A 25000-nucleotide genomic window follows, 5' to 3' on the forward strand; every position below is an offset into this window, starting at 1 on the left:
AATGGTTATGATTCTTGTATTTATAGTAGTAGCATCTAATAGGTATTTTCTTATTCATTACGGGAGTTTATCTTCGAGAGTGCTTGCAGATAATAGTTTTAATTACGTTATTTTATGTCTGCTGAACATCGCACCTTTCTTTTGGTTTTTAGTCTTGGCAGTATTATATAGCGAGCACCACTGATAGTGTCAGGAAGAATGACGAACGATTATCAACTAGAAGATCAAATGCATATTTCCCTACATCATGGTGGACTACGAATTCCTGTAACTGTGAAGGCAGCGACCAAACGGAATTCCGACAAGTTGTAATGAACTGTGTTTCTGAATGGTAGGAAACTGATGGGCAGCTGCAACCTGTCCCATTGAAGCTTATCCTTCGCAAAGCGGCCATTAGATACATCCTTTCATGAAAGGAAGGTGATGCGGTGATTTCAGGAAGAAGTAGTTACCTCATACACAATTAACTATTCTTTCACTCTCTCTGAAATAATATCTGAAAGGACTGTCTGTGCGCCTTGGAAAACAAAGGTTCATTCATTTCTCGTTTTTCTCGGGAAATTTTACGCTTTTTAAATTAATTAATCAATATTTCCTCATTTTTCCTCATGCGATTTACTTGAGATCCCTTTAGGTCTTGCCTTTGTATGTAATTTTAAAGGTTTATGAAATTCGTACAAATAATGTCAAAGTAATTAATATTAGAAAATAATAATAATAATTATATTGATAACCATAAGTAGCAGCAGCAGTAGTAGTAGTAGTAGTAATAGTAGTAGTAGTAGTAGTAGTAGTAGTGATATTGGTTGTTGTTGTTATGTTTTTGTAGCATTTTTAATATATATATATATATATAATATATATATATATATATATATATATATATATATATATATATATATCTGTGTGTGTGTGTGTGTGTGTGTCTGTGGTCTGTGTGTGTATATAACTGAGTCAACGAAAATATGGAACGTGATGAATACATAATTAAAATCAGCTGTCATGAAGGAAAGTGAAACAACGGAGTGGGCGCTAGGCCTTTCGACATACAGACCTTTACTTAGCATACTGATAGAAATATGAAAATGAATTTACAAAGAAAGCTAATATACTTGACAGACGGGGATTATGAAAGAAACAGATGTACCTGGAATCCAACACAGTAGAAGATTTAGTAAACCTACCAAAATAAGAGCAAATATTTAAGAGGTTTTACAAAGTATAAATCAGAACAGCTCGGAACCCTGGGAAGAGTAAATTAAGAGATAACAGGGAAAGAGACTGACCACCAAAGAATGACTGTGGAAGGAATAAGCTGATTGCGTGTATATAAAAGTAAAATACCTCAATAATTCTCCTTTTGGTAAACTAGAAAAATGTTAGCAAAGTTAACATTTTCAATTATATATATATATATATATATATATATATATATATATATATATATATATATATATATATATATAGTATATATATATAGATATATATATATATATATATATATATATATATATATATATATATATATATATATATATATATATATATATATATATATATATATATATATATATATATATATATATATATATATATATATATATATCTATATATATCATATTATATATATATATCTATATATATATATATATATATATATATATATATATATATATATATATATATATATATATATACATACATACCTATGAGTCATTATTCACATTACCGTGAGTTCATTAACATACATCGAGCTACAAATGTCCTTAAAATATCTAATTCGCTCTACCTTGGAATTAATATATTTTCATATATGTTAACCAAACCAAAGGGGAATTTTTTAGTCGACAAATCTCTTATCGACTAAAACATTCCCCTTCCATTAGATATATATGAAAATATATAAATTCCGAGGTAGAGCGAATTAGATATTAAAGGGCATTTGTAGCTCGATTCTATTTTATTATACATACGGTATATAGCGATACTCAAAATATTTTAACACCAGGGGTAGAAATACGGCATCAGTTATTACCCAAAGCATTGTATTTTGTGATCATTATTTATGAATATCCTCATTATCTCGCTTAGCGAGCGTCCCTTTAATTTCATAACGATAAACTTGCAGCACTCTCATTGCCACCATAATCTAAGAATTAATGAAAGAGGAGGTCTCAGGAAGAGAGTAGCGAGGTAGCTTCGTATTATGATCATGGCGGTAAGAAGGGCGTGCTTTTTAAAATCTAAACCACTGGCTTTATGGCCTCGTAAGTCATGTCTGAGTAGAAAGTAAACCACGATTATCACGGGATTACTTCCCGGGACAGTTTCCCGTTATCGCTTCCCTCCGTCCTTCGGAACGGAGAAGAAAAAATGGCAATGAGCTGTGGTAGCGATCTCTTTTGATTTATGTCGACGATGAATATTCATCGTAAGTCGTTTTTATAAATGGCTGCGTTTCTCTATGATGTGCATTTCCTTTAATCCCATTGGGTTATTTCTTGCTTTCAAAAGCAAGTTAACTTGTACCTAGAGAAGATCTGTCGTTTTGGTGTGTGTGGGTTGTGTGTGTGTAATATATATAGAGGTATATATATATATATATATAATATATATATATATATATATATATATATTATATATATCCATATATAATTTCAGTGTTTGTCTGTGTTTGTATGTCTATCACGGGCCATGTTGTTGTTCGGTACTTTATCTATTTATGTGCTGCTTCTATTACTATAGAGCCCACAATAATTTTATGAGCTTCTTGACCTTCCAATATTAAGGAATGGGATATTTTTATTCGATGTATCTACCTCGTGTTGGGACTTGACTCCAGCCAACACAGTAAGATGAATGACCTTATGTATTAGGCTCAAAAGGAGGAAGAAGCGTTTTTCTCTTGTTTTTAATGTCTTATGTCATCTTCCAGGGAAAGGGAATCTTTGCATGTTTTAAAGTCATTGTTTTTCTTATATCAGGTTAGCTTGTCTTCCTTAATATTCCCATTTAGTTTCAGTGTTCTTTTAAATAAGATTACAGTTGTCTGGTAAAGTGTTTTGTTTTTCTAGATATCACTTTCATTTTAAGCTACTGTTATATTTAATATATATCACTATCAATAAAGGATGAGCAATTTTCTGTATAAATGTCGTGGCGTATTAAAAATACTCGCTCACATTTCTTTTGTTGACAGATTCATTCTTAAAACAATTAAAATGTTGAGAATGTTGGCGTGATGACTGGAAAGTTTTGTCATGATAGCAGGTTTCATATTAGATCGGACTTAACTGCTGCATAATATAATCACCTTAAATTTGTTTGCGGACATAAGTAATGTAATAGAATTTTATTGACACTTGTCTGACAAATGCTACTGCTAATCGTGAATTAATTACCGGAGATAACGCGTGAATTCCGATGATGTGATGATTCTGATAAAATACAGTTTAACTTAACGAAAAATCCCAAAATGCAAATGACTCCAGAACGTTTATCTTAGTTTAACCTTTTGATTAAATATCACACTAGGGCTTTTGACACTAAGCAATTTGATAACACAAACTTGTCATGATAATGAGAGCTTTTTATTAACCGGAAAAAAATAAACGATTGGAAAAATACAATTCTGGGATATACATTTTTTCAAATTTCTGATAATGGGAAGGTTAAAATTAATTTTGTTGAAAGACAGAGAGGCTGTGAAAATGTTTTCATACACGAGTTATCTTTGTCATAAACGTATGAACGATTAGAAAATGTATGGCAGGTAAACATATTTGCAGTCTGATATCAAAATGATGTGCTTTTGAGTCATTGCAACTGTAGACGCGAACTAAATTCTGTCAGTACCGTCAAGGAATAATGCTAAAACTGTAATTCCTCAAATTTATTTATTTTCTTTTTAATTATTGTGATTCATCAAAATCAAGCATCGATATCTGTATTTAAATGACATTTGTTGATAAAAGTGAGTAATCTGCTTTCCATATTTGCTGAATTGAACTAGCAGAAGAGAGAAAACATCATATGTTCACTAAAGATTATGTGGATTATATAGCTGGTAAAAGGTAACTTGTTACCAAGCTCGTTTGTATTAAATGGTGAAACAGGTATTAAAAATACTTAAGGCCAAACTGTGACGGGAAATAATATCCCTGTCTACAGAAATAATTGTGGAAGATAGACAGACAGGAATTCGATTTTAGTTCATAACAATACGTACAGTGACTGCAATTATATCATTTCATAACCCCTCAGTGATTCTCGACTGCAATTATATAATTAGATACCTTTCAGTAATTCTCGACTGCAATTATATCATTCAGTAACCTCTCAGTAATGCTCGACACTAATATTCATTACTATTAAAGAAAAAAATAGAAAATTGCTAATAAGTTTCTTAGATATTGGTAACACGGTCCAAGTTAATAAAGCTCAAAAATAACAGCTTTTGAAAAACGCAATTAAAAACGTTTTGTATAATGCTAGGTGGGCCGTAAAGTTTCTTTACTTAAAAAATGAACTAAGACGAAAATTCGTTGTAATTAGTACCTTTAATGAATATGTATTTGATAAGAAACCTTATCTTTAATAGATATAAGAATGAAAGACTCTTGTGCAACAACAATATATGTGCTGTTTTTAATGTAATATTATTATACATACACTTCGTAGCTGTGATGGGTTTGAAAATAATATGATAATAAATATGGATGCAAACCAGTTTCGCGCAGAACAATTATTTTGGGACCGCGTTGCTGTTCTGAATAATGAAAAAGAAGTTTCATTGGAGAATTTGGAAATTTCACCGTAATGCTACAATAGTTAATCTGATTGCATATAAACAGAATTGACTGTAGTTTTGCCATAATATTAGCTATAGCAACAGAAAGTCATAAATATATCTTTACTATAGTTAGTCGAATGACGTTATTGTGCCTTTGTAAAGCAAATGAGAGGAGGGAACAGTCAGAGATAAAGCAGATTAGTTTTGGATTTTCCATGAGGGGAAGGTAATAAATGATTAAGGCTTTATATATTCTCTGGGGGAGGAAAAATTATTTCTCTGGTCTTTTGCATTTGCTCAAATATTCATTGTGCTTAGCTGTGTGCATCGTTAGCAATGACCGATGTTCATTGGTAGTTTTTGCCTAAACCCCTAGTCGGTAAATGGGCCCACCAGACAGAACAGTGTACTTTTTTTTTATTTTATTTGTTTTCATATTATTAAATAAAAGGAACAGAGTAGAAATATCGAAGCAGCGCACGAGTAAAGCTTCAGCGTAAGAGGGTAATGTAATGTCAAATTGATCTAGAATTCGTTTAAGACGAGGAATTTTCACCTTTAATCTTTTGTTTTTGCTCATTTTCTTGTTTAAAGGAGGAGGAATTTAGTAGCTCGTTAAGATGACTGGGTATCTGACAGTGAGTTCTCTGCTGCCAGTTGGATTCCAGATGGTCTGGCACTAGTGGTGAGGGCTGTGAATTCAAGGCAGATGTGGTGTGGAATTTTAAGCCTATAAAGTGGGAAAGTAACTATTAAAGTGTGGGTGTGAGAAAATCTAACTCTGGCTGCATTTTGAGCGCTTCAACTAGATATTCGATTTGACACCCAAAGCAGCAAGTTAATGCTATAACCTTTTTAGTTTTCTGCAAAACTATCGAGATGGCTATTTGCCTGTCTGTCCGCACTTATTCTGTCCATCCTCAAATCTTAAAAACTACTGAGGTTAGAGGCTGCAATTGATGCAATGATCATCACCCTCCAATCATCAACATACCAAATTACAGCTGTCTAGCCTCAGTAGTTTTTATATTATTTAAAGTTAAATTTAGCCATGATCGTTCATCTGGCAGTACTGTATGTACCAACATCACAGGCCACTACTGGGCCGTGGCTGAAAGTTTCATGGGCTGCAGCTGAGCGTTTTATGGGCCGTGGCTGGGAGTTTCATACAGCTTTATACGTTTTACAGAAAACTCGACTGCGCCGGAAAATACTTCAACGCATTTTTTTACCTGTTTGTTTGATTTCTCTAGCATTTAAGTGGCAGCATAACTATTGGTGAAAATTCAAACTCGTGAACATTGGTAGACAATTCCGCAGAGCTGTTAATTGTTCAGGAATGAAAAACCACATATTATAGAACAAAATTAATATATTTGAGAAATCCACACAGTTTCGGAGTATCATGGTCCAGCTTCAGTATGGAGACACTAGGTTTTAGTGTCACACTGAATAGGGAGCATGCTGCTCAGAAAATATATGAGTATTTATTGAGTATATTTATCCTCAAAATATTTTTCTTTTTTTATATATATTCGAAATTGATCTGTTATCATCATGGTCAGTAATGAAGAAATTCTACCCTGTCGCTCCTACTCAATCATTTGGCATACGTAAACACATATGTATACACATACACACATAAATATGCGTGTGAGTGTGTGTGCGTGTTTGTGTGTGTGCGTGTTTGTGTGTGTTGTGCATTCGTGTCAATGTGGGTTTATGTGTGTAGGAATCTGTAGTTTCCATTACTAAAAGGTTAACTGTATTGCATATACTTTACTGATGTAAATTTTTTTCGTTAGTTATATTTTTCAATGAAAATGCCGAACAAAACATTCAGGAAAGGTGTAAAGATTATCATATACTAATATATATATATATACATTATATATATATACACTATATATATTATATATTAAAACTATGCAATTGTGTATATAGTTCATATTATTAAAAGTTTGTCATTTTTGGAATTACTCTGATGTTTGACGTCCTACTGATGGTGGTTATAAAGAACTCTTCACGGTTCGCACGATGGTCATAACATTCAAGTTTTGTTTTTAACAATAGTGCATAAGTAATATAAGTTCTTTACTCTTTAATTTTAAAGATATTTTTATGGCGGAATCCACCATTGAATGAATAACTAATAAATTCTTTAAAATTCAGTTTTATTATCATATTTAAACAAGACACATTGTTTGCCTTTGCTCGTATATGAAAATTTTAACTTCAGCTGAGTGTAAGTAGATGGGTAAATAGATATTACTTTAAGCTGTTGCTCCGGTTTCGATAACCATAATTGTTGGGACACCAGGTTACATAAAGTCAAAGTTAAAGTGTTCCTAAGATAATTCATTCGTTATTGGAAATCACTAGGATGAAGTTCATTTATAAATCTTTTCGTTTGCATTGATACTGCTTTGTAGCTACAGTCTGCTTAAGAAACAAACAAACAAACAGAGTAAACCAAATACAAAACAGAGATTGAGGGAATATGCATTTAAAAAATAAAATCCTGGATGAGAAGTTAAACAAACCGCTCTCCTTCCAACACTTATGAATAATGAATGTTTCAGAATGGCAAATGAAGGAAAGGAGAGAGAGAGAGAGAGAGAGAGAGAGAGAGAGAGAGAGAGAGAGAGAGAGATACAACGAAGGAAGATATCACCCTGGAATTTGGTTCAGGACAGAAAACATAGCATGTGGTTCCAGTGACAAACAAGCGCACTATCATTTGTTCATAAACAACGAATCATTGAAACAAAAATATAAATGTACCATTTGTGGGAATTCTGTTTTCATGTTTCTTCTTTTTTGTAAGTATTTTAGTGTCAGAGCATTCCCTGTTTTTTTTTTTTTTTTTTTGAGTGAATGTATTGCATGTTACAAGGTAAGGATATCTACATTTAAAATAACCAATAAGTAATACACAAACCATTATAAACTCTTCTTCATGATATACTCATAAATGCGTTTCTAATAATTGTGGATCATTCAGTACTTGAAGGGATTGGAAAACTATCCGATATTAGAGATTATAAGTAGTTATTGAAATGTTTCCATTTTAAAAATGTACCAGTCAGTCAGTTCACTGACCATTTTTTTTAGATAAAGTACATCGACCACATTTTAGCAGGCCCTAGTCTTGAAGAAAAGAGAGGAGTAAGAAGAACTGAAAAGACCTGTTTATAAACTGGCTACTCACTTCATATTAATATTATTATTATTATTATTATTATTATTTTATTATTATTATTATTATTATTATTATTATTATTATTATTATTATTGGAATAATTTTGGAAAACGTGATGCAGTATGAACAGTAAAACTTACTAGTAAAATTCATCATGCTACTTGACAATTATTTTATTTTATTATTATTGTACTTCACTATTTCTTTATAATCAAAACAATTCACAGGCTCTTGACTATAATCTTCTTCATCCTCTCTCTCTCTCTCTCTCTCTCTCTCTCTCTCTCTCTCCCTCTCTCTCTCTCTCTCTTTCTCTCTCTCTCTCTCTCTCTCTCTCTCTCTCTTTGGTTGCTCAGCCAGACGCTAATTTCTAAGAAAACCGGTGTGTCTCTTTTAAGCCTTCCTCTTTCGAAAGGAGATTTTTTCCTGCATTTTTCTTTGTTTAGACTCTCCTGTTGTTCATCTTTTGTGTGTGTGCGCGCGTGTTTTTTTTTTTTTTTTTTTTTTGGGTTTTTTTTTTTTTTTTTTTTTTTTTTTTTTTTACAATATACATAAGTTTTTGGCTGGGCCTTACTAAGCTTATTTCACATAATCCTATTCTATGTAAACGCTTGTTTTCTAAGTTTTATGAATTCCTTGTAATTTATATGATGAGGATATTATAATTCGAATAATATGTTGATATAGTTCTAATGAATAGTGATTAAATGTGGATATAGATAAAAGAAAAATAGATGTTAAAGAACTGCTTTGGTTTTGACAAGGTATGTGAAAACAATATTATGAATAAAAGAAGAAAGCGACTTGTGATAATTTTAAAGGTATAGCAATATCGAGATAGGATTGACAAAGGAATCTGCGAATTCATTAAAAGTTAGTGTTAGTATTTGGTTAGACTAAACGGTTAGTTAATTTAATAAGAAAAGGTGTTAAGAACTGATTATGTAGACATTGGCTGTTATTCTTCCATAGAAACCTCAGGAATCCGCTACTGTATTCATAACATATTTTTTATTTCATTATTAATATACCTTATAGTACTTGTGTTTCTTATTTTTATTATGCATTCGGAGGACCAATGACTATCCAGTTACGCTAGATGTTATGCAAAAACTGCAGATTGGCCATTAGATAAAAGAAGCCTTATGGGTATAATGGCACAGGACAATATATTAAAAGCAGCAGTAGCCGCGATGAGGAAATAAAAAGTCTGGCGACAAAAAAGAAAAAGAAAAATAGACTGCGTCAGTTGTGTGTGTGTGTGTGTATGCTTATATTTACTTTTTATTCCGTGACAGTAACATGCAGTGCTAGTATTAAAAGAATATTTTTGATAAATTAGTTCCAATCAAAAGTAAAAAAAGTTAAAAATGAGGCGAAGTTTCTCCGGCCCAATCGGGTTTTCTGTCCGGCCCATAAAACTTAGCCGCTGCCCATGAAATTCAGTCACCGCCTTTGTTGTACAGGTACGATTATGGTTAACTTTAACATGAAATAAAAAAAAAAAATTACTGAGGCTAAAGGGCTGCACTTGATAATTGATGTTTGGAGGGTGGATGACCAACATACTAACTTGCAGCACTCTAGCCTCCGTAGTTTTTAAGATCTGAGGGCGGACAGACAGACAAAGCCGGCACAAGAGTTTTCTTTTTACAGAAAACTAAAAAGTAAACAGAAGAAATTAACATCTTTATGAATGACCTTCCAGCCTTCCACCATTCATTCCTATAGGCAGCGTCATTCCGTTACCCAATACAGTATATTTCAGAGATAGCTACGGCATCAAAGGCTGCAGTCTTTTGTAATTAGCCGAGTGGTTGCGAGTTCAAGAATATTTTACCGAATATCTAATAGAAAGCTTGAGGACATATCGAAGTATATGAAAAAAGGATTGAATGATAAATATTACCAAATTGAGCATCTCACGATAACCTATGTTCTTAGCTCCATTTATTAATTATTTTATGATATTTGTTACTGGGGATGAGATTGATAGAAGTTGAGAGTAGTTAATACATCATAAAAAAGAAGCTTAGATTTCACATTTATACGTCATAATATATTTTACACCAATATCAATCTTGGCAATATTAAATCGTCATAATAATGCCCTTAAACCATAATGATTAAAAGGTAAATCATTACAAATTAGCATTTTGCGCTTGTACCAGTGTGTATGATTACCTGTGTATGAGAGAGAGAGAGAGAGAGAGAGAGAGAGAGAGAGAGAGAGAGGCCATGATCGCTTGATGAGGAAGCATCGATGCGAGGAATCTTGGAGGAGCAAGAGAGATGTGAGGAGATTTGTGAGAATGTTCCCTCAAGAAATCACGAGAGCAGTGTCGAAGTCGGGAGAATTTAAGAAATGTTTTCAGTATTTCGGTTTTTGAGTCGCCAAACTATTTTCGTTTATTCTGGAAAAATTTTACGAGCTGATACTTCTATATATTCGTTCGCAGCAGATCAATAATTGCTAAAAAATTAACAAATATATGGATGGTAGCAAGAAAATGTCAAGTAGTGGAGTCAACGTATAGTTCAAATTACAGTCGTAGTTCACTTAAATTTATGTATCACAAGTAAATTTGCTATTCGTATTTATGTTTATAAGCAGCATACAGAACTCCGACAGACTACCGATTCGACTTTGAAACCACAACTGTAAACATATTGTTTAGAATTGCGGTCTTAAAGTCTCTGAATGAATCGGCTGTCTGTTCTCTAGTTCTACATGGTGCAGAGGTCGACCGGAACTTCCCTAAGATACTAACATTTTTATTTTTCTGTAAAAGAAAACCATTGCGATAGCTTTGTCTGTCTGTCCACAGTTTTTCTGTCCGCCCTCAAATCTTAAAAACTACTGAGGCTAAAGGGCTGCAAGTTGGTATGTTGGTTATTCACTCTCCAATCATCAAATATACCAAATTGCAGCCCTCTATCCTTAGTAGTTTTTATTTTATTTAAGGTTAAAGTAGACCATAATCGTGCGTTTGGCAGCTATATAGGACAGACACCACCAAGACATGGTTAAAGTTTCTTGGGGCGCGGCTCACTCAATATTATACCGAGACCACCGAAAGATCTATTTTCGGTGGTCTTGATTATACGCTTTGCAGAAAACTCGATTAAACCGATGAAACTTCGACGCATATTTCACTTATTTCTGTAAAAGATTGCAGAGATTCTTTGGCCAGAACTATTCAAAGTTTTCCTTATTTAATGATGATTAGCAGCAACTCTCAAAACGAGGGGTAAATTTTTACTGTTAGATAGTAAGCAGGTAATACAGATTCTCTCTTACAGAGAGAGAGAGAGAGAGAGGAGAGAGAGAGAGAGAGAGAGAGAGAGAGAGAAGAATATCAAGTTAAGCTCGCGGATATAGAATAGTAATATAAATTGCTATAGAAAACTAGATGAAGGAACGAAGGAAAGAGCAGTTCAGAACCACTTACCTTTTTATGTAATTGAAAAGACGGTTAAGCTACGTAACATTTTGAGATATTTGTCATTAACTACTAGTAGTAAGTTTAGATATAAAAAAATACGATTAAAACTATTTTTGTTCTATTCAATATATGAAAAGCTCTCATAAAAACAATTCATCCATTCAAATTCGTTTCCTCGGCCTGTTATTTTACATCAAGATATTTTTTAGTGAGAAAACTCATAGAGTGCAAAAACATTTTGAAGTTTTCCTTGCGTTCCTCGTTTTGTTTAGTTTTCGAAGAGGGGTGAGTGGGTTTTATCCTCACAAGAGATTTCATATTTTGTGTAATCTTTGGTCTATTTGTGTGTGTGTGTGTTTATATACAAAGTTTGAACTTGATTTCACTTTTGTTATGAGTATCTAATGAAAAAGCACGCGAAGTTATCTCTGGGATCTTGCATTATTTATTTGCAGTCGGGTGTGTCAGAGCTTCTATAGAGCGTCTTTCTACATTCATGAACAAAATTCATATAGCTTCGTATGTTGATGTGATTATTTTTTTTTTTCGCTCAACTTTGCACCTCTCTTTGCTGCCTTCTTCTTAATGTTTGTTCATGTCTATATTTATTTCCCTCTCTATTCTCTCTTCGTTGTCAAGTTTGCACAAGTTTTGCTTTCTTCACCCTTGGAATATGTGGACTGGCTTCTTAAACACTCACTAATATAGCATCTATAGTCAAAATTAAACATCTGAGAGAACAGTAGTCACTTGAATTATTTTTCAAACGAGTTTCCGTGATCTCCCGAGATGCATAGAAATGTAATTAGATTTACTAGGATGATCAATAGTTGTTCTTGCTTTCATCATAACTTTAGTCTCCGTGTACAGTTATATTACTGTCGCTCATTTTACTCATATTCATTTTCCTCTGTTGCATTTGATCTTGAATAACATCGAAGATTGGAAGGGATGAGCTACTAAATTACCAACGCAATAGTGCCAAGATAGGAATGAGAGCGACTGCTAAAATGAAAGGAAATATTCTTCATTCCAGCGAGAACTAATAAATTGATAGTTTAAAACGTACATTCAAGTAATGGCCGACTCTCCAGCAGTTTAGTTAATTGTAAAAGATATAAAGAGAAATTATGAAAATTTTACTGAATTTCTTCCCAGATTTGGAATCCAAGAAAAATGAGTGTGTTGCTACAGCAGTAGCTTAGCTACGACCAGAATCTTCTTTATACAGTTTTAATGGCTGTTTATTGTTTTGTGCAACGTAATGTAAATTTAGTAAAGAGTTACCAGAATAAGATTCTTTTAAGAGGATGGTAAATCTGGAAACCTTTATAGCCAAAAGAAAATGTAAGTGCTGGCTCTGATGATTTTTGTCAGACAATATAATAACTCCATTCACTTAGCGCATTTTATATTTCTTCTGTGTTTGTTCTTGCTTTAAATTCTGACTCAAGATAAATTAATCCTGATTACCCATTGTTTTCGTTGTGGTCTTCATATATTTCTAACTTTATTAAAGTTTCCTTTGTTCATCAGACTAAAATCTGCATCTCTGAAAGGATTCAAATATTACGAAAAGAATTGTAATAATTTCACAATGAACGAGTTACATTAAAGTGTCAAACATCTTTTATACTCAAATACTTCATTTTCTTTTTCCCTTCTCCTCCAGAGAAGAAGTATTTTGATGGATGCAGAAATGACTCTTTTAAACAATGGATCATTCACTGCGAAATTTGATTAATTCGTCTCTTTCTCTTGTCACAGGTGACCCGAAAAATATGAGGAACATTTTACTCCTTGAGTTTATTTTACTTGTTTTCGCTTCGTTTATTTTTCTTACTCATTAAGTACCCTTTTTTTCCCGTTCTTCTGTTCTCCATTTCTTGCAACAATAAGATTTTTTGCAGAATATTCAGTCTCTTCGGCAATTCTGTCAGAAAACAAAGCAACTATTCCGTTTCTCCCGAATGACCATGGTGTGTGGGAACTGGTGTTAGTACAGGTCTGCTTATATTTGAGTGTATAAGTTTATACCAGAGTGAGAGGAAATCAGTACTGACATTGGGTATGTAAACTGAACTCCGTGTAATACAACCATACTAGAGTTTGATTTCACACCTCCTAGAACCATTGTAAAAAAACAGAAATAATGTATATATAATTTGTAGTCGTATTTATCACAGCAAAATGACCTGATATTTATAGACAAAATAGACGATAAAAAAAGTAATTTACTCTTCCGCCCAGTGTCAAAAAGGTAAATCCAGAATTCAGAATGAGTTGATAAAGTACTAAGGTTTGCCTATTCACGATTGAAATGAATTTGTCGCCACTACTTAGGAATGCCCAAAGGCTTCTCGAAATTATTTTACAGAACGTGTTTAGATATGATAAAAAATACAACAGAGATAGTAGTGTGCACAATCAAAATGAGCAAGTGAAAATTCATTGATGAATCATATAGTGTGGCCTCTGTTTTGAAATCAGAAGCTACTTCAGTTCAGGCGAACGCTATCAAGATTCTAAGGAAAATAGATATACCTCTGGCTGTTTGCAAGGATCATTATATATTGTGGGAGGTTGTTTTTTCTTCTGTGAAGTGGTTTTGGTGTCTTTTTTTTTCCATTCATATTTTATTCTGTGTTTCTCCTCCCGGTTCCCATCTGCTTTCCTTACTTTTATTTTCTCTTTCATTTATCCTTTCTCGTCCAACACAAATGTTTTACATCCGACACACAATGTTTCCCTTCTTTCTTTCCGCCCCACATCATCATTGCAACTTCCAATTCCCTTTCCTTCCTTCCTATTTTCCTTGTTATTTTCATGAAACAACCAATCTTGGTTATTGTTCCGCGGAGAGAGAGAGAGAGAGAGAGAGAGAGAGAGAGAGAGAGAAAATAAACATTAGTGTGTCTGCCCTTGTTTCAGCATGGTACTTTTCTTGGGCTATTCTATTTTTGGATGCTGAAATCCCCATTAACTTAACGACACTTCCCGAGTGCCATCCATTTCTTGCTCAAATATGTTCCTGGCGCCTCTGTATTGGACGATGGACAGAATCCACGGAGACGGCCCCAAAAGTCACGGTTTGAAGCTTATGCGTATGCATGACGGCATTCCAACCAATTTGCTGCGTCGTGTGGTCTTGCTTGCGTTTCACGCTGTTATGATGGCATGTGGAGCGCTACCTGAGGGAATACGAGCTTGGGTTTAGAACCCAATATATATGCAATGTTAATTACTGTGTTTACATAAGCGTTTTATGTTTACGCCAGCTAAGATAGTCTTTGTTGTCGTTTTGGATGTTAATATGTCTGATGTAAAAACTCCATTTATAGAAAAAATAAATTTTTTGAAGTGGATACATCTTAATTGTGTCGTTCTTGACTTTCTAATTTAATGCAACTTTTTCACAATCCTGGGATTTTACGTCCTCAAAAATTTACTTAAAATTTCTTATATCTGGAAAAAATTTAGTCGACAGCTCTTGGTAGCTCTCCGAATTTACACTCAAAGGCCTGATTCTAGAGAGTAATATGATAGATTTATTTGTTATAAGGATCATTAACGAATGTCGTTTTCCAGGAAAAACCTCAGAATTGATTGCCTGAAACGGCTACGCAGAGGGATCCTTACCAGAACATCGCTGACCACTTGTAGTCATTGTGCCTTCCTATCTTCACTTTTTTTCATTCTCACATCATCATATTACCAGCCACCTCCATGCTTAAACGATTCATATCAGGTTCCCATCTTTTTGCTTCTCATGTCATTACTCATATCCGCTCTGACTCTGAACTTTCTCTCGAAAAAACTTTCAAACTTTATCTATTGTTCCTCGAGTACTTTGTTGACTGTTCTCATGAAGTACCATATCATTTGCAAATACTAATAAGCAATCTACACTTCATTTATGACTTCTGCTTAGCCTGTAACTAACCTTCCGTCTACGTCTAGTTCCCTTTCTTTACTTATCATATCACTTCAAAAGTCTTGGAGAAATAAAGCACCCTTTTCTTCAACGTACTCTTTAAACTAAACCAGTTCCTCTCTTAAATATTCGAACGCACGCTTACTACAGACCGAGGTCCGCTACAGTTTCAATATTATAATAAACAAAAAGGATTCAACACCAACAGTTGAAACTGGGGATACGAATATAGAAAGAAACAAACACAGAACAAAGCTTTATTTACAAGCTTACTAACAAAGATATATGAAGAATGGTTTCTCCTATTTACATAACAAAAGTAAAATCTTACATTGCGTGAACTGGGGAAACAGTGAGGTAATGAAATACTTGCTGGCCAGTTTTGGATCTGTCGAAAAATCAATGCTCGAAGCAATGGCTTCACAAAGGAGAACTGTAGAACTTTAGATGTCTTCTTGACTCCTTACTGCAGAAAACAATGTCTATTCTTGATACTCAAAGGGCAGGTTAATCCTCAAAACCAACTTGTAGGACGTTTCTTCTCTGAAGGCTTGCTCAACGTCGGAAAATCTCTGTCATTCTCTCTCTAACTGGACGACTTGACCCGATTCCGATCAAACTCTCATGCGCCTTCTTCTCTGATCCTTCATCTGTTCCTTCTTCTCTTATCTTTCTCTGATGATCTCTCACTGATGATCTCTGCTGATCTCATCTCTCCTACTTCGTCAGTTGTATATATATACGGTGATCTGGGGGCGGGGCCTACCAGCGAACGTCACAGACTCCCGAGACAATAGGAACGTTTTAGAAGGACTAGGCAAATAGTTACATCATAATACGCGGCGACACGCTGGCACCTGTTGAGTTCCATATCCCACCTGGCGATTCTAGAATAATCATGAGAACAGGCGCCTCCAACATGTGCGCGAATGCCTTTTTGCTGCAGACCTACTCGAAGAAGATGCATTTTCATTTCCTTTAACTTATCATTCTTTGCTATAAAGCGATTACTATGACACGTTTCCCCCAAAAGAAAAAAAAGGAAATCAACTGATTTCATTTTTTTTCTTTGAAGAGAAACAAGAATCAAACAGCAGGGGAACAATTCTGCATAAAGCTTTAATCCAGTTAAACACGCACACTTCTCCATTCACTCACCCACTCATTCTGAAAAATGTCTAGAGAGGCTATCAGCTATAACATTATCCTTTCCTAATAATGCTTGCTTTTCTGAACTCTAATTGAAAACCTGGAACTTCTTAAGCACCTCTGAGTTTTTCTCAAAACTAACTCCTCTCTGTGACACCGTTACTATGAACACGGGCGGTGGCCACGGCATGGGGCTTCTTTACAATTCTGAAGCAAGTTTACATAATCAACTTTGCTCTACTCTTACCCATATCAATCGAATAATTTGGATTTCCCTTCTTCACCGAAATTGAAAAAGGACCTTCGAACTTATAAGATAAAGAGGGACCTTCTTTCAGGACTAGTACTAAAAATTTATCTCCCACACAGAAACTTCTTTCTTTTGCTCTAAGATCATGTTTCCGTTTAGTTTCCCCTTGACTTTCACTCTCGTTCTCCTTCGCTAATTGCCAAGCATCTCTTAAATTGTTTTTATAATACTCTAGATTAGTTATGTAGTCCTCACTACCTTCTTTAAGCTTTAAGTTACATTTTAGCATTTCCAAAGGACCTTTAGCGGTGTGACCGAAAACCAGCTCGAAAGGACTAAATCCTGTAGTGTCGTTCGGTGGCAACCTTACAGCAAACAGAACAAATGGTAACTTTTCTTCCAGTCGTATTCAAAGTTACTACACAGTTTTTGCAAACGACTCTTGTGATTCGGGGTGATAAGGTGTGGAAGTTACGAGTTTAATGCCTAACTCTTTCATTCTATCCCTGAAATATTTTGATACAAAATTACTACCATTATCCCTCTGTATAGTACGAGGCAGACCAAACTTAGAAAAATAATCTAACAATCTTTTAACTACAGTCCTTGCGTTACAGCTTCTAACTGATATCGCCTCTGGATAGCGAGTTAGTCTATCAATGATTGTTAACAGATATATACTTCCTCCCTTACTTCTAAGCAACGGTCCGACCATATCGATAACTACATTCTCAAAAGGTTTGCCTACTGAAGGAATATTACACAACAGAGCTCTGGGAATTACTTGATTCGGTTTCCCGGCAATTTGGCATTCATGACAGCTTAGAACTTACCTCTTTACGTCACTCCTTATTTTAGGCCAAAAGTACGCCCTACTAATACACCTGAAAGTTTTATGTACTCCCAAATGTCCTTGCTCACCATGTGCTAACTTCAAAACTAGTTCACGAAGCTTCCTAGGAACCACTAATTGTTCAGTGATTTCCTCTTTACTACCTGACTTAGGACGAGCATAACGACACAAAACTTTGTCCTTTAAACAAAACGTTTCCTTACACACATTATCGAGATCATCATCCAGTTCACACTCAAAAATTCGGGTTAGTGTCTCATCCTCTCTCTGAAACTTGACTAGTTCATCCTTATTCAAAAAGGTTAGTGCCTAATTCATCACCATAACTAGCACTTGATTCCACTACATCGACTACGTTACTGTCGACAGCTACACCTGCTTAGCTATTACTGTCATCACCGATAGTCAGGTCTTTCAGCCACACTCACGCCAAGATCAACCTCGCCACCTCTATCACACTCATTTGAATCCATGAACTCACTCTCGTTCGAATCCACGAACTCACACTCGTTCGAATCCACGAACAAATTATGACTGTAGTCTATGTCTGTATCTAAACCTGACCTAGTTACTACAATTTCAGGCACTGGAATCTCACTCACAACAGGATTCACATTCTTGGATAAAGCTAAGTCATTACCGACAATAATGTCAACACCACAAACGGGCAAACTGTCAACAACTGCTAGTTTCACTTCTCATGACAATACCTGACTTTTTAAGTTTAACTCCAACAAAGGACAAAGGACACAAGTGTTAGGAGATCCACTAACATGACTTTTTCGTCCATATTGATTTCCGCCCTTTCTGGTACACTCTCTTCCCTAATCAGTGAGACAGCAGCTCCTGTGTCTCGAAGCAAGACTACTTCTCTCGAATCTACTTCTCCAAGAGAGGAAACTACACCTTCTGACAGAAATTCACCAAAAGATTTCCTAGTTTCTCTCATCACATCATTCCTACTTGACGAAAGGTTAACTAAACACACTGGTTTCTTAACGTCCTTCCTTTCTACAGCACAATTTCTCGCTAAATGCCCTTTCCCATTATATCAGAAACAAGTTAATTCTGAGCCACCAGAAGCCACTTTACTCTTACAAACCTTAGATGTATGGCCAGGTTTTCTGCATGTATAACAGGAATATTCACTTTTACTCGCATTGCTATTACTAGAACTAAAACCTTTGCTGTTTTACACTCTACCAGACGAAGGATCATTTCGCTTCTTACTGACATTTAGATTATGAGTCAAACTATATTCGTCTGCTAACCTAGTTGCTCCTGCAGGATACTTCTCGCCTATCTTCTATGTAAAGCATAATCTCAGGGGATACGTTATCTTTGAAGTTTTCTAGCAACACTAAGTTCTTCAAACTTTAGCAGAAGTTAACCAATCAAAAAACAGCCTTTCTAACTTCTTACTGTATTTTACATGCGTAATATTCTCGTCCTTCCTCAAACTTCTAAATTTCTTATGTACGCCTTCGGTACTAACCTGTACACGCTAAAAACAGTTTCTTTCACGATATCATAATCATCACATACCTCCTTAGACATACAACTATACACAGTAAGCGTTCTACCACTCAAAACTGACAGTAAATATAGACACCACATTTCTTTAGGAGAACCTACTCGTTCCATTAACTTCTCAAAATACATGAAATATTTCGTTACATCTTCCCCGTCAAACTTTGGTACTAATTTTAACACTGCAGTCATACCTAAGCCATCAGCTCCACTTTCGTTCTCACCTGTCTGATTGTTACGAGTACGCTGCCCTAACCGAGCGATTTCCAACTCATTCATACGTTCTTTCTCTCTTTCTTCCTGCTGCATTACCAACATTTCTCTCTCTTGCTGCATTTTCATTACTTCTCTCTCTTGCTGAATTTTCATTGCTTCTCTCTCTTTCACTTGCTGCATCACCAACATTCTCTTCTCTTGCTGCATTTTCATTACTTCTCTCTCTTGCTGAATTTTCATTGCTTCTCTCTCTTTCACTTGCTGCATTTTCATTGCTTCTCTCTCTTGCTGCATTTCTCTCTCACCTGCTCTTTCCTCTCTCGCAGCCGCTCTTTCATCTCTCTCATACTTTTCTCTTTCTTTCTTTTCAACATACTCACGGAGATCATTCCCCTCTAGACCTAGAAGCTTACCAGACTCAATACACTCTTTCCCCATCTCACTCATTCTGGCTCTTTCTATATTCCCCCTGTTTCAATGTTACGGTGCCGAATAGCCTAGCAAGGTCGCCAATTATCACACACCGAGGTCCGCTACAGGTTCGATATTATAATAAACAAAAAGGATTCAACACCAACAGTTGAAACTGGGGATACAAATATAGAAAGAAACACACACAGAAGAAAGTTTTATTTACAAGCTTACTAACAAAGATTAATGCAGAATGGTTTCTCCTATTTACATAACAAAAGTAAAATCTTACAATGCGTGAACTGGGGAAACAGTGATGGTAATGAAATACTTGCTGGCCAGTTTTGGAGCTGTCAAAAAATCAATGCTCGAAGCGATGGTTTCACAAAGGAGAGCTGTAGAACTTTAGATGTCTTCTTGACTCCGTACTGCAGAAAACAAAGTCTATTCTTGATACTCGAAGGTCAGGTTAATCCTCAAAACCAACTTGTAGGAAGTTTCTTCTCTGAAGGCTTACTAAACATCGGAAAATCTCTGTCGTTCTCTCTCTAATTGGAAGACTTAACCCAATTCCAATCAAACTCTCGTGCGCCTTCTTCTTCTCTGATCCTTCGTCTGTTCCTTCTTCTCTTATCTTTCTCTGATGATCTCTCACTGATGATCTCTGCTGATCTCATCTCTCCTACTTCATCAGTCGTATATATATGGAGATTTGGGCAGGGCCTACCAGCGAACGTCACAGACTCCCGAGACAACAGGAACATTTTAGAAGTATATAGGCGAATAGTTACATCATAATACGCGGCGACACGTCGGCGCCCGTTGAGTTCCATATCCCACCTGGCGATTCTAGAATAATCATGAGAACAGGCGCCTCCAACACGTGTGCAAATGCCTTCCCGCTTCAGACTTACTCGAAGAAGATGCATTTCCTTTAACTTATCATTCTTTGCTATAAAGCGATTACCATGAAAACGCTTCAGGATCTTCCAGTCATTCTGTCTGCAATTAATTACATTTCAAATGTTTTTCCTGCATGAAACCTCTCAAATCCCCATCGTTCCATTTACTGTTTATCCAATCCGAATCTCTCCCCTGTGGCAGTATTCCCAATCCGTGTTATATATATTCTCCATCTACTATTTCCACCTTGTCTTTAGTCATAGCACACATGATTACACATATGATTACATTTACTGACACATTCAAACCTCTTATTCTGCCAACTTGAACTTATATTTTCTTTGAAACTTGCCTAGCCAAATAAATAATGGTAAGATATACTTTCAGTCACCGTCGGTATTTCATTGTTTTCCTCATCGATGTACTTTCTCTTATTATTAATATTGTTTAGCGACCTTTCTCTCACCATTTTTTTCTTTTTTTAAGAGTAATTTAGCCATTACTCGAGGAACATGCTTTGCGCCACCTACAACGAAATTCAGGTTTGAGGAATCGCTTCCTCAAACATTCGATAAAAGTGTAGCATAATAAAATCCCATACGCCGCGTCCATTATGGTCGGATGTGACTGTTAATGCAAGTGTTTTCCTAACGCGTTAATGTGCAGTGTTCGCAGACAATGAGAAATGTCTGCCACCGAAACAATGTTGTAAGCCACGCTGTTGGACACCCAATCTATGCACCATTTTTTTTCTGGAGATCCGTTATAGGGGCCTTTTATTAATGCAGCTAATGTTATAATATGGAGCGGTAGTCCAGCCAACCACCGCTTTTGTTACTGTCACATGTGAGCCAATCAGCTCTCGAAATATACAGTATTCATTGGACACAAGTGAGTACACCATAAATAGACAACTTTATTACAATTACCATCGATGTTATTAATCACTGAGCTATAATATGATGGCTATAATGAGTTCAGACAACGTATAAGCTATGGAAGTTTTGATATGGCCAGGCAGTTCCCGGATAAGGAGACAGAAAGCAAAAAGGAAAATAGTTCTTTGTTGGTGGCGTCTGTGATGAGCGCCCATCCTGCCGTTCACAATCAAGGGACTTACGCACCTCGTTGACGAATAAGACCTGCAATTTTGTAAGGCAATGGTAGTAAGGCTTCACGTCGGTAGTTTTTCATTCCAGCACATTCCACTGTATGTATCGGTACTTTTTGTTTATTTTTATTTTGTTTGTATCTATATACATACAGATATACATACATATATAAATGCATATATTCATACATGCATATATTTTTTTATGCACTGTAAGAACATAGATTCTTTGGTAACCATCGATGACAGCATTAAATTTTTTTTCTCTCAATTTTTATTTCGTATTAGTTACTCTAGAGGAAATTAAATATTATTTCTATTTTAGACCAAAATTGTTTTAACTTATCAAGTGTTATTGACGGCACGTGTTTTGTCCGTTTTCATTTATTTACACATCTATGAGGTTTTAAACAGTAAAACAGTATGTCAATAATGGGCATATAATTTAAACTTAGTTATTTTGTTGTGTCAAGTCTTGGCCTATTTATCATGATATATATATATATATATATATATATATATATATATATATATATATATATATATATATATATATATATATATATATATATATATATATATATATGCCACTCTGTCCTTAAGCATTTTTGGCATTTTCCTTATCATCGCAATTATCATGATTAGAATGAATTTTAGACAGACCTGCTAAAAAGGTAGATTATCATGATAGATGTACATGCCGTTTTTGATATAGATGAAGTTTTATTGCCTGTCCGTCGGTCTATAAGTGCGCCTGTTTAATTTAACTTCTCTGTGCAACTTCTATACGGCTGGCAAGATTGCTACCAAATTTCCTACAAAGGTTGATCCTTATGCACGCATGTGGGATATAAGAGTTTAATCTTATCCTTGTCTTTCTGTAACGAAATCATTAAACATATAGTTACATTCTTGCAAACTACTCCAATGAAGAAGCACTTTCAGATGAATTATATATTAATGACCTAGTAGTAATCTTAAACATAACCCTCACGTCCTCATCATGGGCTTTTGTGTTTCATGAACATATCGGAAAAATTCTTATTCAGGTTATTTATTTTTACAAGAACCGTAATGGTGCAGTCTTATTCATCAGTCAGAATGTTCTTTGAAAGAAATTGGTTGTGGTGTAGTGGTAGGGACAAGTATTTCTCTAGTAAAGCATTCACGATACTTGTTAAACTCTCCTAGTCCTATGCAGAATTTTGTAACCGTATTTAATATTATTATTGATAATAATAATTATTATTATTATTATTATTATTATTATTATTATTATTATTATTATTATTATTATTATTATTAAAAACGGTTGCTGCTTCAACACATCCAACCTGCCCCAGGGGTTCTCCAGACCGTACTTGAGAGCCCGCAACAACACGAGATAATGACTCGCGAATGGAATTCATCCCCTCAGCAGTCTTCCTGGAAAATGTCCTGTAGATCTGGACGAAACGTCGCGTTAGAGAGAGAGAGAGAGAGAGAGAGAGAGAGAGAGAGAGAGAGAGAGAGAGAGAGAGAGAGAGAACATTGTATAAGCATTAATAAACACCGAATTTTACTCAACCAAATTTTACCATGCCCTTACGGTGAGAGATGGTGTATGCTCGCGTTTATTCTCAGTTTTACGGAATGTAGTTAATTTTAAACAATTTTACCGGATTTGTTGAGAATCTGTGAAGGTTTAGAAGGCATAATCGTGTTCGAGCTCTCTTTTGAATCAAAGAATTCTCACATTAAACTAATTACGCCAGGCATTTTTTTTCTTTTTCTTTTTTATCGTGTGCTGTTGTTTCCTTTTCCAATTTACCTCTTTCGATTTCAAAGGCACAGTGATGTACTGTTACGATATATTTTCTTACATTCTGACTTTTATAAGCATTGTGGATGTTAGGAAAATCAGGACGTCGCTTGTATTGTTTCAGTTATTATTGTTTTGTTCTTCCAAACTTTATTACCTGGATAGCATAGGTCATGGAAATGTTTTAGCTTTTCCCTGCCTTGTTTAAGCAAAAACAAAGAGATATCAACCGTATGGGGATTGTTCTAAGCAAATCTTAGTTTTAAAGCAAAACCTATATAAGCAAATGCGGTACAGTAGAGATATAACAACTGTAAACTCTGCTCCTGCTCTGTTCCTGCAAGATCGGTAGGTAGGTGTCCTTGTAAGGCCACTATTTTTAAACGCTCATTTCTTATATGATATATTCTCGAATTAGTTTCGTTCTTCCCACCTACTGTCACGTCTCATGTACTCCTATGCCCTTCTAGTCATTATCTGTGCTTTTGGGTTATGTAGCTTTAATAGTATTATACACAGTTTTCCAAGTGGTGTGCTCTCGAGATTGTCACTGTCCCATTAATTATAAAATGTTATACTCAGTCTTCATCTTGGCAGCTCTGTCCAAATTTCGTTGAATTTCACTCTTTTATTCTTTTCTTCCCTGTTTCAATGATCATTAATATCGTGACGCCAGAGAACCCTGAACCACCCAATTAGCTTTCTCTCTCTCTCTCTCTCTCTCTCTCTCTCTCTCTCTCTCTCTCTCCACGGGCCTTGTTGGAGTCCTTTTGTCTAAATCATAAAGAGCAAATCCCTTCTCCGATAATTGTATTTGACTTGAACATGGTTGTGTGATCTGCTCTTACTAACCCGAACCTTTCCCATGTTTTCCTCTTTGCCCTCACTGATATCAATTATCTTTAAGCATCCCCCTTTCCATTATCATTGTTGCTTAATTCGTTAGTCTCTCATATTCATCTTTTGAAAGGTTTCTGTCTCCTCTGATGTTTCACTTTTGAATGAGCATTAAACGTAACTAAATCCCATTGGACTGGGGTCATCTTAGTGTCCTTTAAAATAATACATAAAACGAAGCTCTTGTATTGATAATGAAGATTTGTGTTGCTCATAGATCCTTGTAACAAAATTGTCTTCCATTTTTATGTATAAAACACAGTAAGAAATATATTACATATACTCTTCAAGATTGAAATTCAAACAGATACCTTTCGTTAAGGATGACGAAAATGTGTAAATGTAAAATCTTTGCATGCAATGAAGTATAAATATTGAAACGGATTGTAAGATAATTTCACTCAGTGAGGGAATTTTTATTTGTTCAGAACTGCAACTGTTGCTAGTTCTAATACAGCAATATTCACATCCATATAAAAATCGGGATATGTAAGTTACAAAACTA

This window comes from Macrobrachium nipponense, chromosome 17 (genome assembly GCF_015104395.2).
Source record: "Macrobrachium nipponense isolate FS-2020 chromosome 17, ASM1510439v2, whole genome shotgun sequence".
Taxonomy (NCBI): Eukaryota; Metazoa; Arthropoda; class Malacostraca; order Decapoda; family Palaemonidae; genus Macrobrachium; species Macrobrachium nipponense.